We start from the raw sequence: 25116 nt of genomic DNA on the forward strand, positions 1-25116 counted from the left end.
GGATTTGTGAGGGACTTTCACCCCTTCCATCACCAAACTACCTCAGTAGTTCAAAGCTGAATATGAGCAATAATATGAGGAAAGGTTTTACTGCCTTTTTTTTCTATATTCAGGTTACTTGAGTCCGTACAAGAGAAAGGTCCTACTTCAAGAGCTGCTAAGGCACCCACACTCAATAAAATCACTAGACATTAACTGCCCCTAAGTATCTTTACAAATATGGTATTAGGTGATATGCCTCAGGGCGTGCAAGTGCACACATTGCAGAAATCCACTGTTTCCTTAGCCTTAGATTTAGTGGATGACAAGACCAAGAGAACTATAAAGTGGATCTGCCACTTTTAAGACTAGCCTGGTATATATTTGCTTTTACCTCATATATATATTTATATATATAAAAAACTTAAAAGTTGTGTTTTCCATTCTAGTGGAACTGAGCAGCAGATATTACTCTATGCAGAACTACTTCTGGCACTTGCATTTGTTCCATGTTTTCAGCATTTGCTTGATGCAGCTGAGATGGATTTAGCACTATTTCTATTAGTTTCCTATTTTTTTACTTCTTAATTAGAACTTTCCAGTATTTGCTGAATTAAATAGGAAAAACTGAGAACGATCAAGGGTTTAGCTTTTTAACGCAGTCCTGTACCATGATTCTTCAAAACATTAAGACCAAGTTACCTTCCAAAAACAGGCTGCGTTTCTCTTGCAGTAACCTTGAACTCCACCATCAAACAAACTTTTTCATGGATACTGTCGGACACCAAACACACCTCAACACTGCTTCCTTTGATGAAATAAAAGTAATGCAATTGTTTTAGAGTGCAGCTCTCTAAGACAAGTAATGTGTGGTTAGTGGGTAATCACAGCTGTGTTGAAGCAGGCATTGCAAATAACAGAACAGTAAAACGTCAAGGAAAAACAGCAGTGACTGAAAGATTGTTTATAGAGAGCATCATTAATTTGTGGTTAGCAACACAGAAATGTTTGAATTAGAATCATAGAATCATAACCAGGTTGGAAGAGACCAACCAGATCATCAAGTCCAACCATTCCTATCAAACACTAAACCATGCCCCTTAGCACCTCACCCACCCATGCCTTAAACACCTCCAGGGAAGGTGACTCAACCACCTCCCTGGGCAGCCTGTTCCAGTGCCCAATAACCCTTTCTGTAAAGAATTTTTTCCTAATGTCCAGCCTAAAACCCCCCTGGCAGAGTTTGAGGCCATTCCCTCTTGTCCTGTCCCTTGTCACTTGGGAGAAGAGGCCAGCACCCTCCTCTCCACAACGTCCTTTCAGGTAGTTGTAGAGAGCAATGAGGTCTCCCCTCAGCCTCCTCTTCTCCAGGCTAAACAACCCCAGCTCTCTTAGCCACTGGCCTTCTTGGCCACCTGGGCACACTGCTGGCTCATATTCAGTCGGCTGTCAGTCAACACCCCCAGGTCCCTCTCCTCCAGGCAGCTTTCTAGACAGACTTCTCCTAGTCTGTAGCACTGCACAGGGTTGTTGTGCCCCAAGTGCAGGACCCGGCACTTGGCCTTGTTAAACCTCATGCCATTGGACTCAGCCCAGCGGTCCAGCCTGTTCAGATCCCTTTGTAGAGCCTCCCTACCCTCCAGCAGATCGACGCTTCCACCCAGCTTAGTGTCGTCTGCAAACTTGCTAAGGGTGCACTCAATGCCTTCATCCAGGTCATTGATAAAGACATTGAACAGGGCTGGACCCAGCACTGAGCCCTGGGGAACCCCACTTGTCACTGGCCTCCAGCTGGATTTAACACTGTTTATTTCCTGGAAGCTAACAAAACAAACCTTTCCAAAGCAGCTTGTTCTCTTTGCCAAAACACTAGGAAACATCCAGCTTTCCCCTTTTTCACTAATTGTGAATTCTTCAGTTTCCCATGTTTTGCAATTGTATGGAGGCAGAGCCAGGGCAGCTAACCCAAACTGCACAACAGAACGTTCCATAATATAGCATAACGCTCAGTATAAAAATGGGAAATTGGCCAGAGAGCAGGTAGGTGATGTGGTCTCTGTGTTCAGTGTTCTGCATTCTGCTATCACTGCACTCACTGCTTGGGATGGGCTAATGACTGGGTGGTGAGTGGCTGTACTTTAATATATTCTTTTATATTTTAACATTTTCTTTTGTAGGCTCATTCTGCAGAAGTAATAGGAAAAACAGATTCATAGTCATAGCCACTACTTCCCAATAATATGATATTAGACTGAGAAGCTTTCAAGCATTTTGGTTTATATGTGTATACCATCCTCAGTTAAAGTGGTCCTAGAGTTCAGTGAAACTAATGGTCTCTATGTACTTGGTTGAGCTACTGTGGTCAAATTTCAGAGGATCAGAGCTAACTGTGTCAGAAATCTCAGTGGCAGAGACGTGGTATCTCACAGCAGTAGGACGGAAATTGCCCACCTCTTTTCACTGTCTTAAAAATGATGAAGTTAACTTAGATGAGGTTTTAATTTAATTTACCTTTTCCTTCTGTCTGCTTTTCAGTCTTCTTATTGCAACTTGTAAGTCTTCAATTTTCAAATTAATTTTTTTTGTGATTAATTGCACAATTAACTCTAACAGTAATTATTTATCAACTATGCTAATTACGCAAGTATCTACAAATCTAAAATATATCCACACCCAATGAATTTAATAACAAGGCATTGCTGTGGATATTACAGAACCATTCTACACATGCATCAAATATTTGAAAGCCAAATGTTAGGATTGTATTTCCTTTCACAGACCTCATAGGTTTTTGAAATGTCTTGTAGAATAGAATTGCTGCATTGATTGAAGACTGAAAAGCTCTTGAAGACGTTTTAGGAATAAATGGAAACGGTTTTGAAATTTGCATGGTCCCTTGATGTCAGTATCAGTATTCACTATAAGGAAGTTGTAGGGAACATCACAGCCAGCATTGCAAACTCCCTCTGGCAGGGTTGTTCAGTGTAGTAAGTTTTCAGTGCTGCTTTATAGGTGTAACCCTAATTCTGAATATCTCCATTCTTTTTTCTCCCTTTGAAGTATGGCAGTAGTCCAGTCACCAGCATGTGCTTAGAGTCCTAACACAGTACAGGAGAGGGAACTGGGTGTGTGGATCACTGCCAGCAAAAAAGGACGAGGAGAAACTATGTTGACCATTGATTTCAGTTTTCTGCCACCACAGGCCAGCAGGCAATAGCTTATTCATGCTGAAAGGTCTGTAGAACAGCCCTTTCACATATCTCAAATACTACTCACAAGCCATAAAACATCGCATAACTTAAGATGATGGTGGCTCCTGGATTTTTTTTTTCTAACAGTCAGGATCACAGCGTACTGCAGAAAAGAGCAAACAGGCACTTAAAAGGCCTTGGAGATGTGCAGTAGACTAGCTGCTTTTTCTCTGTTAATTACCCCTCCCCTCCTCCACCCTTTCCAGCTTCAGGAATTGGATAAGGTTTTTTGCAACATGTAAAGGCACACCTTAAACACTCCTAAAATGGAATGGAGTTAAAATAAAAGCAGTGTCTTCTCATCTGACAGACTTACGAGTTCAGCTATACCAAATCAGCTGACAGTTCTACATAATATACCCTGTTGCCTATTAGCCACATTATTAAGTCATTCTTTCTGCACTTCCTTTTGTGGACAAATTCCCCTTATAATGTTCTGTTTCTGCACTTGTTCTATCATTTGCACTCCTAGAGCACCTCTGAGACCCAGTCATGCTTTAGGCTCCTTGTCTTTTGCTGTTTGATTGGACTGATGCTTAGGCTGACGTAAAGCATCATGTTATTTTGGATTGAATTTAAGGCAATAGCTAATGTTCTGAACAAGCAAGTACAAAAGGAGGAGCAATTTTACTTTTAATGACCTTGGCTTGGATAGTTCTTGTTTCCTTGCTTCATTCTCTCATCTTCCTTTTTCATTCGTAACACATCTACTGATTCAGAGTACACTAATGTTTCATAGAGACAACCAAGGAACCATAATCGGCACCTCTTGCCTCTTTGCCTCTTTCGAGAGTCTGTCCTCTGTCGATGATTAGTGACATCTTTTGAATTATGGTCAGTTCTGCACTTCTACCTTTTTTTGCTGCTGTTTTTGACTCTACTTTATCATGAGCCACTCAGAGGATGGTGAAGACACTGAACTGGAAAAACTGTTCAGAGTTATATTGCAGTTTCTGTGATTGGTTACTTATATTTTTATGGCTCTTTGAGAGGCAAAGCTTTGTAAATACTTGACTTGCAGTTATTTGTGAGTAATGTTAAAATATCCATCATCCTGACTAGTTGTAAGGCCGTTTTCTGTTTGGAAAACGGAGTTGCATCAAGATCATCTTTAAGAACAGGGTTTCTTCCTGACAACTGGATGTCAAATTTGTTTCCCCTGCACCCACCCTGCCAAAAGTACAGTTCTTCCTCACATGGCTTCCTTTGACTATTGCTCAAAGCTTTGTCTTACTAGTGAGAAGAAAAAACAGCCCACTGAGCCACAAATAGCCTTCCAGTACCTAGAAGGCATCGATGCTTTTCACAGCCAAGCGCTGGCTCTCCCGCTGGCAGCAGCGAGGCTAGCAGGAAGCCTCTGTATGTAGCAGGGGAACAAATGCACTGAACCGGCTCAGGCCACTGACATCCCTTGCTCAAAGGAGCGATGGGGGCAGAAAGACCCGTTTCGGAGGAGCCTCAGCTCACTCGGGCTGGACCATGCCTGCCCACCATCCTCACTCGCTGCCAGCCAGCACTGCACTCTGGCTCCCTCGCCTGGTTTTCTCTATGAAAGGCAAAAAACAGCAAGCGTGGATGCAGACTGTTTCCTCATGTGGAGCTGGCAGAAGAAAATAGGAATGCCTTCCTTCAGGGAGCACTGAATCTCCATTCCCGTTTCAGATCTGACCATAGACAAGTAACCTAACTGCTTTTACAGGATTTATAAGTAAAAGATGCATAAGGCTGTGATGCAGTCTAATTGACGATTGTAAAAATGCTGCAGGCGCTTATGGGAATGCTTCACAGGCTTGAAATTGTTTTGCAAATACTCTACTCTTAAAAAAGAACGGACGCTATCACCATTTCGGTAACAAGACTGGAAAAACTCCTTCCCCTGAGATGCTTGCTGCCTTCATCTCATCTGACTTTTGCAGACTGTGCTTATTCTGGATTATAGCAGGAGGTAGGCTGATGTGACAACAAGAAAGCTAAAGGAGAAAATTCCAGCTTCTTTAAAAATTCAAATGCTGCTTTTCCATTTGGCTGGCAGGTGTTGACTGCAATGAATAGAGGAATTAATTATCTTGAGGAAGGGAAATGGCATATAGTCAGAGGATCTAAAATGCTGTAATGTACGTAGTCACCTGTCTTTGAGCAAGGGAAAGAAGTACTGAAGGGATAAAAAGAATTATAGTACCCTATCAAGTAGTAAATAGACAGGTCTTGCTGCACAGGATGTCTTGTGTGCCAAATAACACCTTAATAGCATGTTAATGCATAAGAAAGTTGCTTCTAAAACATTTTTTGTGCATAGCAATTGCTCATCAGCAGTATTTATATGCTTGGGCTTTCAGGCTACTCGGCCATGCAAATACCTTAGAAAGGAAGTTGATGTAGCTAGTGTGATTCCTGGTCTAGCATTTGCACACCCATTTCAATTTATCAGTCCATCTTGTGATCTTCGAGGTGTGGGGTGGGTGATGGTAGTGGATGTGTGAAGGGAAAGAATGTCTAACCAATGTTTAAAGTGCGGTTTCTCTGAAGAGTTGGTGTGCTCCCATTTTCCCTGTTCTAGGGGCAGTGCTGCTGCATGCATTATCAGCCTTCAGAGGTCATGCATCCTAGCTGTTTGAAAATCACTAGCTGAGGCATGAGATAATGAAACTGGGGGCTTTGTCTATGATCAGTAGGTCATGCTCTGCAGATGAGAACCGGGTCATGATCCAGGCAGACATGGCCAGCACACATGGGCACACTTTGCAGGGTAACTGGTGTAACTGGCTGTTCCACTGATGCTGATGTGAAACACACCTTTTTGGGCTAGTGACTTGCTGAAGAGATCTGAAGCTGTGCTGTGAAGGCTTGAGGTCTGCATCTCATTTTGTGATGCAACGCCTGGGGGAGAGAGTAAGATACCAACCTCAGATTAGCACAGGGTACTTATCCAGGATGGAAAGATTGAGGTCCAGGTCTGAACTGTGGAGCGCAGGAATGTAACCCAAAGGGGAGCTTTGCATAGGTGTGGAGGAACCACACTAGTGATGATTCAGAGTTTCCCCAAGAGATGTCTCTTCATGGGTAATTTATCAGAGCAGGCTGGTTTTCCCCAACATCTGGTTTCACCCAATCAGTTATGTGACATAGTAAATAGTACTGCTGGACTGAGAGTTGGAACTCAGCAGCTCTGGTGGGCCTGACTCAACCTTTGAACCTTTTACATGACCTCATTTTTCTGTGCCTCCAACTATAGCATAGCAATTGCAGTGACAGAGAATTACTTTATTTACTGCTGTTTGCAGACAGAAGGACAGGCTCCTGTGACTGAGGTCATAGGTGCCTGTGGGAAGGCAGCCCAGAGCCAGACCTGGGTGAACCTTACGTGCTTCTGATAAGCCCTGTTTAGTTCATCAGTGCATCAGTTACAAAGTGGCCAGTCCAAAGGGCACAACTACCAATTTATTTTCTGTAAGCAAGAAGTGCTGCTAACTGCACCAATAATAAATACCCCATTGCCCTGGCAGTACAAGTGGCTCTTGAAAGAAGGGTTGATGTGGTAAGGCATCTGGTGGTGCCGCAGAGTTGCAGAAAGTGTTGCAGAAAGGCTACCTGCCTTGCACTGCAGAGTTTTGCTCACTATGATGGGATCTTATTTTCTTAGGGACTCTTCCATATATTTGAGTCTTTCTGAGCTTATTGGATAGGAATTCTTGTTCTGTACAACAGAATACCTGATATGTGCACCTGTAGATGCAATGTAAGTAAGTAACAGTAAAATTCAAGTCTGCACGGGAAAATACTGAATACCTTGAGTAGATGTGAAAGTCTTGGCTTAAATGATATCAAGAACCTTTAACTTCAGGGCAAAAAGATCTCCAAAAAATCTCTGATGTTCATAGAATCATGGAATCATAGAATCATAGAATAGTTAGGTTGGAAGGGACCTTAAACATCATCTAGTTCCAGCTCCTCTGCCATGGGCAGGGACATCCCGCTAGATCAGGTTATCCAAGGACCCATCCAACCTGGCCTTAAAAGCCCACAGGGATGGGGCATCCACAACCTCTTTTGGTAACCTGTTCCAGTGTCTCACTACTCTCATGGTGAAGAAATTCTTCCTAATGTCTAATCAAAATCTGCCCCTCTCCAGTTTAAACCTGTTCCCTCTCATCCTATCACCACAAGCCTTTATGAATAGTCCCTCTCCAGCTTTCTTGTAGGCTCCTTTCATGTACTGGAAGGTCGCTATAAGATCACCTCGTAACCTTCTCTTCTCCAGGCTGAACAAGCTCAACTCTCTCAGCCTGTCCTCATATGGAAGGTGCTCCAGCCCTCTGATCATCCTTGTAGCCCTTCTCTGGACCATTCCAACAGCTCCATATCCTTCTTATGTTGAGAATTGCAGAACTGGACACAATACTCTGGGTGGGGTCTCACAAGGGAGGAACAGAGGGGCAGAATCACCTCCCTTGACCTGCTGTCCACGCTTCTTTTGATGCTGCCCAGGATACAATTGGCTGTGAGCACACATTGCCGGCTCATGTCGAGCTTCTCATTGATTAGCACTCCCAAGTCCTTCTCCACAGGGCAGCTCTCAATCATGTCACCCCCATCATGTCCTGAAAACAGGGATTGCCCCGACCCAGGTGCAGGACCTTGCACTTGGCCCTGTTGAACCTCATGAGGTTCACACAGGCCCACTTCTCCAGCCTGTCCAGGTCCCTCTGGATGACATCCCTTCCTGCCGGTGTGGCAACTGCACCACTCAGCTTGGTGTCATCTGTGAGCTTGCTGAGGATGCACTCAATCTCGCTGTCAATATCATTGATGAAGGTGCTAAACAGCACCGGTCCCAGTACGGACCCCTGAGGGACACCACTAGTCACAGATCTCCATTTGAACTTAGAGCCATTGACCACTACTCTTTGAATACAACCATCTAATCAGTTTCTTATCCACTGTACCATCCACCCATCAAATCCATATGTCTCCAATTTAGAGAGAAGGGTATTGTGGGGGACCATATCAAAGGCTTGTCAAATGTTGTCCTTTCACAGCATGTTCAGTTGTTTATGTCTATTCAGGGCCAGTTTTAAATTGCTAGCAAAACAGATTGATGGCATTCCAGTACAGTTTTTCAAATGAGTAAGGGGAGGTAGATTTCTCATTCTCTCAAAGGTATTAATCATCTCTGTGTGTAGCACAATCATACCCTATATTCTGTCCCCATTAAGCTATTCAGCTCAACAAGAGTGTCTATGCTGAAGTAATGGAGGAGCCAGTTGATGCTTCTTGGCTTACATGCAGTAGTTCCCAAATTACAGTTTGTTTTCCATGCCAAACTGCAAAGCACTGGTTATAAGTGGTCCTCAACCATTTGAAAAATTAGGAAACATGACATCTGGCAGCTTTTTGGCCTGAGAAATGTTTAGGGCTGTTACTGCTCTAGTAATTTTGAAATATTCCAGAAGCACAAATTTGGAAACTTCCAAAGCTCTTGAGGGTGCTGAAATTGTTCTCAGCCATTTTCAGACTGACTTTAAGGAACAGGGCCTGATGCATGAACAGGGCCTGATGCATGCTCAGATCCATGCCAATCTAATTCCTAAAAACAAAAAGAGATCATCAGTACTTCTCCAAAGATGCCTACTGAGAGCTGCTGCTGAATCACTTGCACAGCTTTTGGGTTGAAGATCTCTACTTCCACGTGTTAAAACAAGCCAACTGGTGGATGAATGAGTGGTAGACATTACAGATTAAGCTGTACAGATTAAGCTGTTGCTACTGGGTTGTGACTTGACTTCTTGGTAATGAACATCACCAAACCCACACTCTGAGCACTGGTTCTGCTGCTTTAGAGTACAACCGTCCCCCAGATCCTGGTGGCTCTGAAAACACTTACTGCCTATGTATAGGAAATATAAATTGTATTTAACAGCTGTTGAACTCTGACAGTGACTAAAGGACCTGCAACTGCTCAGCTTCTGAGTAAACGTGTGTAAACAGAACCTGAAGCATCTGTGCAAATTCCTGCCCAAGGACTGAACAGAAGGCAAGCCTGTCATGCTTCTAGCTAGGTGCCCCTTCTGTGTTCACACAGAGCTTGACTATAAGGATGGCTAAATCCACTCAGCTACTTAAAGAAACCTCCATGCCTGCAATGTCTTTGGAAACCAAGCTATTTCTGGCAATGTCTAATAAGGGCCCACAGGTTTAAAAGTGTTTTGTGATATCCTGATACTACTCAGATATCATCACTGATATAAAAGTTCTGCATATGTCAGAAATACTGATAATTATGTTTAAAGTAGTATAACTCCTGAAAGATGTGTACATAGTGCAAATAGATGTGATAAATCTTTTATTCAATTTGATTTATACTTTAATCTAGCCTTTTTAAAAGAATTTGCATTCATCAGACTTTGTTTTCAATAGTGACAAGATATTTATTCATATTTCTCTTGACTGACATGGAATTTCTCATGCCTGCCAGAGGCTGTGAAGTACAGTAGTAAGAAATTTGGCATTTGAATGCAGGCAGTTGCATTAAAAGGGGTGTGGGGCAAGGAGTGACAGACAGCAGAGCTTGTCTGGGAATTTTTCATCTTTGAGACAAATCCCACTAATGTCGAGAGGAAACTGTACCTGTTTTATCTTCAAGACTAGCAGTCTCGAGGCATGTTTCAGATCCTTGATGTAAAAATTACAGTAGCTGTCAAGCACACCTGTGTTTTATTAACATGGAAATGTTAACAAGGAATACTATTTTTGCGTGTTATAATTCTCTCCACAGGACACTAAAATGGGAAACTGAAGGAATGCAATTTGTTCTGCTAAACATGAAGCTGATTGAGATGTAATTTGGCAATAATTTAGAAATAACTGTATGGAAGCACCTTGATTTAGGTTTGGAAGATACAGTACTTTTAGATTAAAAAAAACATTAAAATAAGGAACAGCTGTTAATAGTGAGGACAATTGACAACTGAAGACCTGTGAGAATCTTTTCTGGGTTTCTCCGTTACTTGATGGGCTCATATCAGATGCGTATATGTGTGAGCATTGTGTTCTTAAATAATAGGAATATATCGGTTCTTTTCTGTCCTTGAGTCTGTAAAGGAGGTGCATTTAAAGGACCTAATTGTCCCTGATATTTAACACTTTTGGAATTTTCTTCTGGCACAGTTCCACTCACAAGATCTATACTACCAGAAGATGTGTCTTGAGGTCCCCCACCTGTTCCAATGAATCAGAGGGGTAAGCATTAAGAGCAAGAGGCTTTGGTAATCAGATTCCAGAGCTCAAGAAGAGTAGGGTCAAGGATTCCCTTCTGACACTGCAGATCCCACTCAGGCAGTTACACAAATGCACTGAATCTCCTCAGAACTTATACAAGTGAGTAGTACATGCTTCATGAGAATACCCATATGGTTGTATGAGTACAGGGGAAGGAAAGAAGGGCAGGTACAATGACAGCAAGGGAAGGTCAACATCAAAGTAGCAAAGTCAGGAGAAAATGAAGATTAATCTCAAAGTACATACTAAAATCAAGATGTCCAAACTCCATGAACTCTTGCTGTAATTACAAAAAGACTGATTCACTAATCATCATTTGTTTGGATGTCTGTTTGCTCAGGCCTTCATAATGAAATGGGGAAATTGCCTTTAAAACATCTTTGACCAGTCAATGTGGTTGGGAGATAATAATAACTTTTTGAAGAGCTGAAGATGTTCCTGGAAACCTCAGAGGTTTAATTGAGAACTTTATCATTAAATTCATATTACTGTGCAATGGAGCTCTGCAACAACCTAGATTAAAATGAGTCATTTCAGTAGAAGCTGGCATTGAGATGGATCCTATTGGTATTAGCATAATGAAAGCTTTCAGATAAACATTCAATTAGTTTGAAGCACAACAATGGAATAACTTCATATTAAGAGAGGGAGAATAGTGTTAATATTGTCTGGTTTAGTGTTTGCTGGAGGATCCCGAAAAGTCTGCTGTTTTGGGGTTTAAATTTAATTCTTAATAATGCCCTTGCTGAAAAGCAAATAACATATGAAATCCTCAATGGATTTGCAAGTTAATAATAAAAGATGATTCATTCAAAGCTCAACTGGCTTGCTCTCTTAAATGCCAGAACCAAAGAAATTAAGAGAAAAACAGACCATCAAGTAAAACAAAGACCAGAAAAGATCCACGCATGCGCGCGCGCACGCACACACACACACTCTCTCTCCCCCAACCCCTGTTCAGGCCCAATTAGCCATGGCTTGTCTGAAGTAATAGCACTTTCATTTTTGCAGCCACAGATAGGAGACTGGTTAATCTTAATTGCTAATAGAGTTAAACCACTAGTCTTCAAAGAAATGCTCAGGCAGAGAGAAAGTAACATGTATCCTCATAGCCCAAAGTGGGATGGAAAAGCTCCAGTGGCTCTGTACTAGACTGATACATCAGCTGATATATAGATGTGGACCTTACTTCTGCTCACATGCCTTCCCATATTCCCTGCCCTCAAACTCAACCTGCTGGAAAGAATGAGTATTGTCATGAAGTTATCGGTAGCCTATAAGCTAATTTCTAGAACAGCTACCCTCCTCCTCATGGCACAACTGGAGAAACAGGGACTTGCACAAATCTGCCCTTTTTCTTATTCTGTTCTAATTCTGATCCCTTGAATTTCTGTGTTACAGAATTTTCATGGAAGGATTCCTACACCTTTTTGAAGCAGTATTCAGCAAAACCTAGAAACACTCTGACAATACAGATAAGGGTCACCTCTATTTTATCCAAAGGTCAGCTGAGACGGGCAATACAATTCAAGCTAAAATAAGTGCTTATTAACTTACAGCACAGATCCTGAAACTTGTGACTCCTATGTCCCACTTCTAATTGGGGGAATAAAAAAAAGCCCCTCCCTGAAAAAAAAGCCAACACCCCTCTCCCCCAGCCCACCCTCCAAACCCTGCTTTTTATACTGTACTGCTGTTCCCACCAAAATAGATAGCAAGTTAAGTGTGAATTCGTGAGTCAAATTAGTCAGTGAACTTTCGGATTTTGCTTCAACAGGGACAGTCTTTTATCCTGTAGACACCACTGCGGCTTAGTTCCTTGCAGAGTCACATACCACGTTGACATTGCTCCCTCCTCGCAGTGAGCTGCAGGCTGAAAAATCTCTAGAGAAAGCTCACTTTGTAGACAAGCGCTGAAGAAAATGGTGAAAATATTTTTTTTGCAGAGAAAACATTAATTAATATAGAAAGAATTGTTTCTGGGGAATATAAAATATTCTCCTTTTTGTATGAAATTTTTTGATTTGTAGAAATGTTCTTGACTCTCATCATTGCATCCTACTTTCTCCAGTTCAGTCTAGCACCACTCTCACAGGTTTTGAGCCCTGTGTAGTTCACCTGATATTCACACAAACGTGATGTGGATGTATTTAATATAGTGTTACATGCATGGCATGTGGGAGGAAAAGCAAGCTAAAATGATGATGATGAGAAGAGAACACTAGGCCTTGCCACAATGTTTGTGCTTTAAGTGGTTTTTTTTTTTCCTTTTTCCCCTCCAGAGAAGACCAGCATCCTCAGCCAGGATTCACTTGGCTTCAGGCAGGAAGGAGGAGCTGTGCAAGCCTGCAGCCATCACTAGGTGGTGCGAGCGATTCACCAGCTCCGGCACCGCTCGACTCTCGGACTAGAGGAACACCAGTTTCTAGCTTCTGGCCCTGGGGATGAGGAGGAGAAATCTGGTTCAGTCTGCAGAAACCCAGGTAAGCAAAGCCGAACTGACTTGACTTAGAATGAGAAAGAAACAGAACTGCACTGCCAGCCCTGTTCAGTGTCTTTATCAATGACCTGGATGAAGGCATTGAGTGCACCCTTAGCAAGTTTGCAGACGACACTAAGCTGGGTGGAAGTGTCGATCTGCTGGAGGGCAGGGAGGCTCTGCAAAGGGATCTGAACAGGCTGGACCGCTGGGCTGAGTCCAATGGCATGAGGTTTAACAAGGCCAAGTGCCGGGTCCTGCACTTGGGGCACAACAACCCTGTGCAGCTACAGACTAGGAGAAGTCTGTCTGGAAAGCTGCCTGGAGGAGAAGGACCTGGGAGTGTTGGTTGACAGCCGACTGAATATGAGCCAGCAGTGTGCCCAGGTGGCCAAGAAGGCCAATGGCATCTTGGCTTGTATCAGAAATGGTGTGACCAGCAGGTCCAGGGAGGTTATTCTCCCTCTGTACACGGCACTGGTGAGACCGCTCCTCGAATCCTGTGTTCATTTCTGTGCCCCTCACCACAAGAAGGATGTTGAGGCTCTGGAGCGAGTCCAGAGAAGAGCAACAAAGCTGGTGAGGGGGCTGGAGAACAGGCCTTATGAGGAGCAGCTGAGAGAGCTGGGGTTGTTTAGCCTGGAGAAGAGGAGGCTGAGGGGAGACCTCATTGCTCTCTATAACTACCTGAAAGGAGGTTGTAGAGAGGAGGGTGCTGGCCTCTTCTCCCAGGTGACAGGTAATAGGACAAGGAGGAATAGCTTCAAGCTGTGCTGGGGTGGTTCAGGCTGGATATCAGGAAAAAAAAATTCACAGAAAGGGTCGTCAGGTGCTGGCAGAGGCTGCCCAGGGAGGTGGTTGAGTCACCATCCCTGGGAGCGTTTAAAAAGTGGGTGGACAAAATGTTCAGGACCATGGTTTAGTAACAGATAGGAGAGGTTGGACTCAATGACCCAAGAGGTCTTTTCCAACCTGATGATTCTATGATTCTATGCCCTTGAACCAGTCAAGCTTTACCCTACATATACATTTTAAATGGGTTAGAAAGTTTCTGCAGTGTACATTTTTTCTCATTATTAAACTGTGTAAAAAAAAATTTTTGGTTTGCTTAAAGACATATATCTGTACCAAGTAACAGAAAGGTGAGCGCCAGAGCTGCGTTTCCATTCCTATCAATCACTAAACCATGCCCCTCAGCACCTCGTCCACCCGTGCCTTAAACACCTCCAGGGAAGGTGACTCAACGACCTCCCTGGGCAGCCTGTTCCAGCGCCCAATGACCCTTTCTGTGAAAAATGATGATGTCTTAGACTGAAATGAGCCAGCTTCTGATGTGCTGATGTCTGCTTGCACCAGCTCCATCGGCTCATCATTACATAAAGCTAGGTTTCCAAGATGGTTTGTTTCTTAGATAGGTAAATATAGTGTCTGACAATTCTAAACTACTTATAGTTCTTCAATATAGTCGTTGTGGAAGGCGCACAGTACTGAACTTTGACACAAAATTGGAATCAATTACATTTTTCACAAAGTTCCAAGTTAGTTGTGTGAGTGGATCTCTCTCTAGGCAAAAATAGTGTCAGAAACATGAACACATTTTCAAGGAGTTTTAAAATTTTGCACATGAAGAAAATGAGCAACTCTTAGGAAAGGAATAACAGTTGTAGGTCCTTTATTGATGGTGGCATTTTCTGTTTGTGTTCCCAGTTAATCTGAAAATAAACCACATCTGAAAGGATTTGCCACCTGGAGCAAACTTTCTCTGAATAACATTTGTCCAGAACACCCAGGTAAGCAGAAGTTGTCAAAGCTGTGAATTGAGTGGCATCTCAGTTTGTTCTGAACCATTGTGTTTGCTCTGATCTAATGAAAATTTGATTGTCAAAAGAAAAGCTTACCCAGGATGCTCAAAGTGAGCTGGACATTTTTTTATTTCTCCTAAGGGATATTCCAGTCTTTAAGTATTTGTCTTTACCCTAAAGCAGATTTTGAAAATGTTAAGAACTGAACTGAAATGTTGATCATGTAGCTTCATTGCAATTTCCCTCACTCTGGAGTTGAAAGATTTACTGTAAAATCTGCATTTTGGATTATTCTGGAAGTTATTTTCCATCAGGGAGTCCTCCTCATTGAATATTCTCAGCTGGTTCTTGAGGTGAGATTTTTATGCCCTCCTTTCTTTCATCTTTTCCCATTTTGTTTTCCCTTGTTCTCTTTATAGTGCCTTGTTATTAATGGGTTATAATGCTGCAGACTGTGGGCTTGCATTCTCATTGCAGTTTTTATAGTCGTCAAATACACAGTGTGTGTTTGTTTGAGTGGACAGATGAGACTTTGACCAGTTAGTAACTTCTTTACCCTGTTATGCACTTATCTCCATGTAAGTAAATGTAAGACAAAGGAAAAAGTTCCTTAGTAGTCTGCTGGGTTTGGCTACATTTGTTTTTCACTGAAAGACAAATCGTTACTGAACGGGTTTTTGATTTAAAAAAGGAAGAAAGGCCTTCATGAACAGGATGCCCCCTTCACCCTCTGCCCTGGATAAAATTTTATTTCTATATGTATGTGCCAGGTCTGGAAAAATCAATGCCTTGACAAGTATGGACTGTATTATGTTCAGAAAATCTTTTGCAGAGTACAGAGGAAAATACCCCATCTGAAAAGGATAAGCTGGAGAGGGGCCACAAACTTCAGATAGCAGCTGTATATGAGAAACAAAACATTTCATATTCCTGTGCATGAACTCTTCATCACCTGAGATGTGAAATTATTCTTCTGAGAGTAAAGAGGGAGGTGAGGTACCTGACAAACCATTTGTGGGTCAGAAAGAGGATGTGATGCTGACACTCATTTGAGTTTAAAGAACAAAGCAAAGAGTGGTAATCTATTTCAAATTTCAGACCTTTAGAATGCAGGCAGAATTTGCTCCCATATAAAACCTGCTCCTTGATTGAGTTGAACCATTAGCTGTATGAAATGAGACACGTGGGAAAACAATGAGATTTAGAGCCAAAGAGTGAATTCAAAGAGATGATTTGAAGGTTATGTGCTAAAATGCTCAGTTTCTTCAACTAATTAGGGCTGCTGGGACTGTTGGGGAATGTGCAGTTTCTAGGTCATACTCAGTTTTAGAAATTTCTTCTTTAGCCAACTGCAAAATAAAGCTTGGCTGCACCGTTTTAGCAATGCAGTTATCTTCCCCCTAAGTTATATATCTTCATTTATTCTTGCCACATACTTAGCAACCAAATAAGGTAGAGACAGAAACCAAAACCACAGCAATTTATTAAAATCTACAGTTCATCTTCCCTTTCCCTCCTGAGGATTTCCCCAAGAAATTTTGAACTGTAAAACTTGATGTATGCAGAAGCGACACTTAAATTGCATATGTTAAGCGGTACCTGATAATGGCTTCTGAAACTGAATTTCCCATGTTCTGAAGACATGAACAAAAAGTTTAGACAGCCTGATCCTTGGCTTTGTTCATTTCAAGAAGCCAACTGTCTCCACAGAGGATGTGACTCAGGATTTCTAAATAGGAAGTTGTTGCTTCAGAACTTTTTTCTTCTGCTACAAAAGTGTAGTTTCTGATTGTTCCAGACTCAGGACAAATTGAAATCTGAAATCACAGCTGATCCTGTCATCCCCATCTTACATATCCATGCAGTACCTCTTTGAGTAACAAGTTATAATTTTGGTTTTAGCTTCTGTCAGTGCTGGTTCAATCATTCACACCCCTGTGCTCCAGTGAGTTCTTCTCTAGCTATGTATCAGTGGTATTATCTATTTCTGGCAGATGTGGCATAGCCTGCAGGCAGAGAAAATCTGGGATGAAAATGGTGAGAAAATCCTTCCTATTGAATAAAATGTAATCAGGAAACAGAATATCAGTTTTGGTTTTTTTTTAAAAAAAAAAAAGTCCATGAAAAATATCACTATTCCTACTTTTGTTCCTTAATCAGGAAGTGAGTAGAGGTTTTTACTGACAGTGCAGTCTTTCTTTTCAAACTGCTTCTGCAGTTTGGCCAATTTTTTTTTCTTAAAGAAATCCAAACTGAAGCTGGCATTTTCAACTTCCATTTGTATTTCATTTTTGATTTTGATATGCAAATGAAAAGAAATTGCTATTTCGTAATGAAATGGAAATGTAAATTTGACTTGTAAGCAGACTTTTTTGCTTTATGTAGAAACTTTACCAAAGGGTATCAAAACTGTTGCCTTATGTTTTGTGAAATGAAAGTCTTTGGGCTTTCAACTATCTTCCAGTCTACTCAAGTGAAAACACAGCTCTCTCAGTCTGAGCCACAGGTTTCAGTCTCATTCATAAAGTTCTTGACACTATTTTTAACTCAAAACCTTTTTAAAATTAGTGCTTTTTAAGTCTTCAGATAGCTGCTTTGCTTATACCTAGAGTAAACAGTGCCCATTTTTCTTGGCATGTTATTTTTGCAGAAGTACCACTTCCTTCAGCAGTGAAGGATGCATTTAGTGTCCATTTCTATAACTTCTACAGTGCTGTCTCCCTTGAGCTCATGGAATGTCGAACATTGAGGGGATGTCTTCATAAGTACAGCCTGGAACACAATGCAAGTCTTTACTGTGTGTTCACATGCTCTTCCAGAACCTAATCCCTCTTTTCCCCTGTGTTTCTTCTGGGTATTGTCAGTGCAAGACAAGGCTTGTAGTTACAAGGGCTGCACATGTTCAGGACCATTGAGAGACAGTAAGCCACCTAGCTGGGCAGTGTCGCAGAGATCTAGCTAGGACATAGCTCTGGTTTTCTCTCCAGGAGAAGAGTACACAAGGGAAGAAACAGTCTCCACTGTTCTATGTCTCTTTTTTTTTTTTTAGTATACCACAATGCCTGAAAGACAGTTATTCCTTTCAGACTTTCTCCTTTTTCTAATAGAAAGCCTCATTTCCAAGAAGACTGGAGTTCAAATTACCCTCTCTTTTCAATTACAAAATCTAATCACTGCCTTTTTTTTTTTCACCACTAATAAAAGCTATTGAAGTAAAGCAGTCATCTCTCATTATAGAAAAACAGGCAGTAAGTCACCTTGAGATTAAAACATACATTGCTGTACCTTTTCTTGGGAATATAGTGCAGTAATTGCTTAAGACAATGACAACAAGGACTACAGGGAACATTGTATTTTTGTGGAATATTTACAGGAGTAATGGGTGAAATCTTCCACTGGTTTAAATCAGCAAAGCTCCACCAAGCCGCTACTCTTGCTGATGTGAATTATCATATCTTCATTGTGATTAATGGCTCATCTCCTCCAGCTCCTTTAACTTGGGATATTTCCTTGAAATATAAACTTTAATCCAGTATTTTTCAATGAATATAACAACCTAGGTGCAGTAGATCAGTAACTAATATTCTGGGCTGTGTGCTGGGATATGCTGTTAGGACAGGGCAGGAATGTGACATGGTTGTTGCTACACATGTAGCAGGTTGAGGAACAGCTAAGCAAACATGTGCTGTATTTTCATGTCACTTGTCATGGCTGAAGTTGCAAACAACACCTAATTACACCTACACTTAGGGGGCGGGGATGGGGAGGAAGGGGTTTTTAAGAGTAGTAGGGACTTAAAGTCACTAAGTTTTTCTAGGGCTTGTGTTCTTGCTGCAGTTCTGTTGTGAGAACTCAGGTGATCAAAGAATGGGCGAAGCAAAGTCTGGCTCCAATGCTGTGCTACTGAAGTTTGAGTGAAAAAACCCAAAGGCCTTGACCCTACAGAGTGAAAACTGGAGATTCATCATAGTAATATGAAGCTGAAGCCAAGAACAGGTTGGGGATTAAATGTTGCAATCATATAATATTTGAAAACTCAATGGAGCACCCTTCAAAGGTCAGGTTGTCTTATATATTATCTATGGTAACACTTCAGAGGTGGGAAAGCTCAAAGTAAAGGTCGAATGTTTAACCCAGAGCTTTAAAAGGTTCTACATGACCTTGTGAAAGCAGACAGAAAATACACACCTATGGTTCTCATATGATACATAAAAGGGATGGTTTTATTGTTTTTTAATCCACAGTCATGCATATTTTTATTGGTTTCTTTAAATATGAAATACTGTTCTGTTTCAGGAACATTTGATCTTTGTTGCACTTTTATATGGCAGAAAACTGTTAGCTTTCAAACTTTACAGATCAGAAACAGCAGTCACATGGCTAATTCTAGCAGTGTTAGCACAGACAAATCTTTAAGCAGTTCAGCTTGAATCACGAGGTCAAGCTCTATAGATTCATATTCAGCCATCATATCTTACCATGCATTAACCTTGTCCACAAAATGAACTTTAGCATAGCGCTAACAGTTTTACTTCTCTTTATTCACAATAAATTCATAATACATCTTCCACAGCAGTCTTTTAAAAATTGAAAAGATCAAACATGAGATTTAAAACAGCAATTTCTATTGAATTTCTGTGCAGGCACAAATGTAGTCAGAGTAAAATCATTATATTTACAAATGTAGCACAATATATTTACAAATAAAGCCACCAGGTAACTTTCTATGGTGGGATGACCACATCCATGGACATGGGAAAAGCCATGGATGCAATCTATCTGGAGATCTGTAAAGCCCTTGACATGATCCCCAACAACATCCTTTTCTCTAAATTGGAGAGATATGGATTTGATGGGTGGACTGTCTGGTGGATAAGAAATTGGCTGGATGGTTGCAGAGAGTAGTGGTCAACAGGTCAATGTCCAGGTGGAGTTCCATGACAAGTAGTATCATGTACTGGGACCAGTACTGTTTAATATTTTCATCAATGATATAGATAGTGAGATTGAGTGCACCCTTAGTAAGTTTCCAGATGACACTAAGCTGAGTGGTGGAGTTGTCATGGGAGAAGGATGGGACGTCATCCAGAGGGACCTGGATAGGCAGGAGAAGTGGGCCTGTGTGAATCTCATGAGGTTCAACAGGGCCAAATGCAAGGTCCTACACCTGGGTCAGGGCAATCTGCAGGTTCAATACAGGATAGGGGATGATGTGATTGAGAGCAGCCCTGTGGAGAAGGACATCGGGGTGCTGGTTGATAAGAAGCTCGACAGCCAGCAGTGTGCACTCACAGCTCAGAAGGCCCACTGTATCCTGGACTGCACCCAATGAAACGTGGCCAGCAGGTCAAGGGAGGTGATTCTGCCCCTCTATTCCACTCTTGTGAGACCTCACCTGGAGTATTGTGTCCAGTTCTACAATCCTCAGCATAAGAATGCTATGGAGGTGTTGGAACCAGTCCAGAAGAGGGCGAGAAAGATGATCAGAGGGCTGGAGAACCTCCCATATGAGGACAGGCTGAGAGAGTTGGGATTGTTGAGCCTTGAGAAGAGAAGGCTCTGGGGAGACCTTATAATCATTTTCCAACACCTGAAGGAGACTATGGTACAAGAAAGCTGGGAAGGGACTCTTTACAAGGGCATGTAGTGATAAGATGAGGGGAAATGGCTTTAAATTTGAAGGAGAAAGGTTTAGATTAGACATTAGGAGGAATTCTTCACAATGAGGGTCATAAGGCACTAGAATAGGTTTCCCAGGAAGTTGTGGATGCCCCGTCCCTGGAGAATTCAAGACCAGGTTGGATAAGGCCTTGAGCAGCCTGGTCTAGGAGATGTCCCTGCCCATGGTAGGGGGGTTGGAACTAGGTGATCTTTAAGGTCCCTTCCATCTCAAGCCATTCTGTGATCCTTTGTATATTTAGGCTTATGTTTGTGTGGCCTTGGACTCTGGAGCTAATGTTCGGAGGTTGAGGGAGGCAGGAGAGAACTTTATTCCATGACTGAGAAGACAAAATTAAAAGAGGCTATTCTGACCGGGACCCTGTCTCTTCTTTTATTATCCTCCCAGCATGATACTAGAAAGCCAGTGTTCTGGTTTTGAACCCTGGCCCTGAAAAGCCCTAGAAGGACAAAATCCATTTACAGGCCTTTCTGTTTTTTGGTTTGTTTTTTTTTTTAGATTTTTGCATGGAGTGAAAGGCAGCTTTGGCCAGTTCACATGTACATGTTAATGTTAGAAACATTATAGAATCATATAATCATAGAATAACCAGGTTGGAAGAGACCCACCAGATCATCGAGTCCAACCATTGCTATCAAGTACTAAACCATGTCCCTTAGCACCTCACCCACCCGTGCCTTAAACACCTCCAGGGAAGGTGACTCAACCACCTCCCTGGGCAGCCTGTTCCAGTGCCCAATGACCCTTCCTGTGAAAAATTTTTTCCTAATGTCCAGCCTGAACCTCCCCTGGCAGAGCTTGAGGCCATTCCCTCTTGTCCTGTCCCCCGTCACTTGGGAGAAGAGGCCAGCACCCTCCTCTCTACAACCTCCTTTCAGGTAGTTGTAGAGAGCAATGAGGTCTCCCCTCAGCCTCCTCTTCTCCAGGCTAAACAACCCCAGCTCTCTCAGCCGTTCCTTATAAGGCCTGTTCTCCAGCCCCTTCACCAGCTTTGTTGCTCTTCTCTGGACTCGTTCCAGAGCCTCAACATCCTTCTTGTGGTGAGGGGCCCAGAAATGAACACAGTATTCAAGGAGCGGTCTCACCAGTGCCGTGTACAGAGGGAGAATAACCTCCCTGGACCTGCTGGTCACGCCGTTTCTGATACAAGCCAAGATGCCATTGGCCTTCTTGGCCACCTGGGCACACTGCTGGCTCATGTTCAGTCGGCTTTCAGTCAAAACTCCCAGGTCCTTCTCCTCCAGGCAGCTTTCTAGACAGACTTCTCCTAGTCTGTAGCACTGCACAGGGTTGTTGTGCCCCAAGTGCAGGACCCGGCACTTGGCCTTGTTAAACCTCATGCCATTGGTCTCAGCCCAGTGGTCCAGCCTGTTCAGATCCCTTTGCAGAGCCTCCCTACCCTCCAGCAGATCCACGCTTCCACCCAGCTTAGTGTCATCTGCAAACTTGCTAAGGGTGCACTCGATGCCTTCATCCAGGTCATTGATAAAGACATTGAACAGGGCTGGACCCAGCACGGAGCCCTGGGGAACCCCACTTGCAACTGGTCTGCGGCTGGAGTTAACTCCATTTACTCTCTGGGCCCGGCCATCCACCCAGTTTTCCACCCAGGAGAGTGTGCGCCTGTCCAGGCCAGAGGCTGACAGTTTCTCAAGCAGAATGCTCTAGCATTCTCAAGCAGAATGCTGTGAGAAACTGTGTCAAAGGCTTTACTGAAGTCCAAGAAGACCACATCCACAGCCTTTCCCTCATCCAGTAGTCGAGTCACTTTGTCATAGAAGGTAATCAGGTTTGTTTGGCAAGACCTGCCTTTCGTGAACCCCTATTGACTGGGCCTGATCACCTGGTTCTCTTGAATGTGCTTCATGATAGCACTCAAGATCACCTGTTCCATGACTTTCCCTGGCACTGAGGACAGACTGACAGGCCTGTAGTTCCCTGGATCCTCCCTGGGACCCTTCTTGTAGATGGGGACAACATCAGCCAGCCTCCAGTCCAGTGGAACTTCCCCAGTCTTCCAGGACTGTTGGAAGATGATGGAAAGGGTTTTGGCCAGGACATCCACCAGCTCCTTCAATACCGTTGGATGAATCCCATCCGGCCCCATAGACTTGTGGGTGTCTAGTCAGGCTAGCAAGGCTCTGACCACCTCCTCTTGGATTTTTTTGCTTCTCTAGTTCCTGGGTTTTTTTGCTCCTCTAGCTCCTGGGTTTGTACACAGACGGAACAACTTTCTTTACACTTAAAGACTGAGGCAAAGAAGGCATTAAGTACCTCAGCCTTTTTCTCATCCCCTGTCACTGTTGTTCCTTCTGCATCCAATAGGGACTGTATGGTCTCCCTAGTCCTCCTTTTAGTATTTATATATTTATAGAAAGATTTTTTTGTTTTCTTTTACAGACTTTGCCAATATGATTTCTAATTGAGCCTTAGCCCTTCTGATTTTTTCTCTACACAATCTCACTTCCCTCCAGTAGTCCACCCAAGAGGCCTGTCCCCTCTTCCAGAGCCCATAAACATTTCTCTTCTTCTTGATATCACACATTAGTCCAGGTTGTCATGATCCTGCGAGGTGATCAGTTCTAAACTGGCCAAGTTTCTGCTGAATCTGAAATGGGTTCATGGGTCGATGAGTTCTTCTCTCTTTATGTACATGTGTGTGTGTATATATATATAGGTATAAAGGGTGATATACCCCATTCCACATTCATTCTAACTGTGAAGGTGAAACTGAAGTAAGGTTGGTCTGGCTCTCTTAATTAACTGCCAGAAAAGTACATTCATTTCTAAACAAGCAAATGCTGTAGTCGCTTTAAAGTTTATCCTGAGGTCTTTGAAGTTCGTCTGCTACACCAATCATTTGAGAAGCAAGTGAACCAGAGCTGATGTTAGCACGTCAAAGAGCCTGCTCCATTTTCACAGTGAAAACTCTATTTGAAGTTCTGTGTTTAATGGTGTGGGACTCCATAGACCCCTGAATTGCATGCTGTTTTTCCAGATGCGCATTGTCTCTATAGGAATTCAATTTCACAGTCATTAAACATTTTAAGTTCGTCAAGTGCTAATTATAGCAGAGAGCACGACAGCAGAATCTTCAAAGCCTTGGTGGACAGAAAAGCCTATTGATCATTCAATTGATTTTTATTACTTGGTATTGAGCAGCAAGGCTGCCTGCTGTTGTATAGTATATTCCCTTCCCTTCCCTTCCCTTCCCTTCCCTTCCCTTCCCTTCCCTTCCCTTCCCTTCCCTTCCCTTCCCTTCCCTTCCCTTCCCTTCCCTTCCCTTCCCTTCCCTTCCCTTCCCTTCCCTTCCCTTCCCTTCCCTTCCCTTCCCTTCCCTTCCCTTCCCTTCCCTTCCCTTCCCTTCCCTTCCCTTCCCTTCCCTTCCCTTCCCTTCCCTTCCCTTCCCTTCCCTTCCCTTCCCTTCCCTTCCCTTCCCTTCCCTTCCCTTCCCTCTCCCCTCCCTCTCCCTCTCCCTCTCCCTCTCCCTCTCCCTCTCCCTCTCCCTCTCCCTTCATTGCTCTGATACAAGGCATTGATAGAGTGGCAGCTCTCCAAAATTCCTGTCAGTATTATTTTCTCTTCTAGAGAATGTGCTGCTTTTTCCAGAGCTTTCCTCTGGAGTTATATATCCAATGATGATGTCTTAGGCTGAAATGAGCCAGCTACTGATGTGCTGATGTCTGCTTGCACCAGCTCCATTGGCTTGGTGAGTTTCCAGTGTGGGAGGGGAGTGAGAATCTGGCAGTGTGCTGAGGCATAGTCACTCGTTGCAGTTTTGGTGCTGCTCCTGGGATTTATTGCATGTAATCTGGGTATTGACTCAGTAGGAGCACTGATCAATCACAGTATCAAGCCACTCGTCTTTGCAACAGAAAATAAGCTGAAAAATGATGTTTGCTCTACTAGCTGCCACAAAACTGTCGGGCTTCTGCAGGCTCCTGGGGGACAGGCAGAAGGGAACAAGAGGTCCTGCCATTCCTGTAAGCTGCTTTGTCTTGTGTCTTGCTATGCCTTATCTCTCCCGTTATGCTCTTCTCCATCCCGTCACTGTTAGCTGCTGCTTGCAATGGGAGGATAAGCACAGATGTCTACAAAACTGCCATTCGAGGAGTTGTGTTCAAGATGAATTTTGTTCTTAATAAGCCACGCAGAGCAGGCAACAGGCAGCCCTAGAGGATTCATCAGGGTCTTCTGCCACATACCTGTTGAAATATTTGGAAAGATTTCCATTGACTTCAGTAGGCTCTGGTTCCCTTCCTAATTGCACTCTCTTGTGTTTCTCAGGGCCTTCAATCCAGCAAGCTAGATAAGATGTGCTCATGCACCTACAGCTCCCTATTGTTGTTTCTGTGCCAGGGCTGTGGAGAAACAGACTGTATCCCAGTCGTACTTTAGGCTTCTGGGTACATTAGTTGCACACCTCAGAGCCTCTATTTCCCCATCTGCAAAGATAACGATAATGATAGTTGCATCTTTTGAAAAAGATGCTTCAGGGCATCTCATTCGTTGCATAGAGGAGCTGTTTGCTTCCATCATTAGTTTGAGTGAGTGGACAGTGAGAAAATGAGATGAACAAACCCAAAATGGATATATTCATATCAGGGCAGTTACATAAATGATCCTTTGAGAGTCCATGTGTTGTAGCAA

At 42.9% G+C, this 25116-nt stretch overlaps 1 long non-coding RNA gene across 5 annotated transcripts in view; it reads left to right on the forward strand.

The window, feature by feature from the left end:
• The first annotated feature begins 15010 nt into the window (after nt 1–15010).
• LOC138719890 (uncharacterized) overlaps nt 15011–25116 on the forward strand; it is a 40075-nt gene continuing 29969 nt past the window's right edge. For all 5 annotated transcript variants that reach the window (XR_011337333.1, XR_011337330.1, XR_011337331.1 and 2 more), the window contains exon 1: nt 15011–15139. This is a non-coding gene — a long non-coding RNA (uncharacterized lncRNA). The remainder of the gene's footprint in view (nt 15140–25116) is intronic.

Source organism: Phaenicophaeus curvirostris, chromosome 4, assembly GCF_032191515.1.
Source record: "Phaenicophaeus curvirostris isolate KB17595 chromosome 4, BPBGC_Pcur_1.0, whole genome shotgun sequence".
Classification (NCBI taxonomy): domain Eukaryota; kingdom Metazoa; phylum Chordata; class Aves; order Cuculiformes; family Cuculidae; genus Phaenicophaeus; species Phaenicophaeus curvirostris.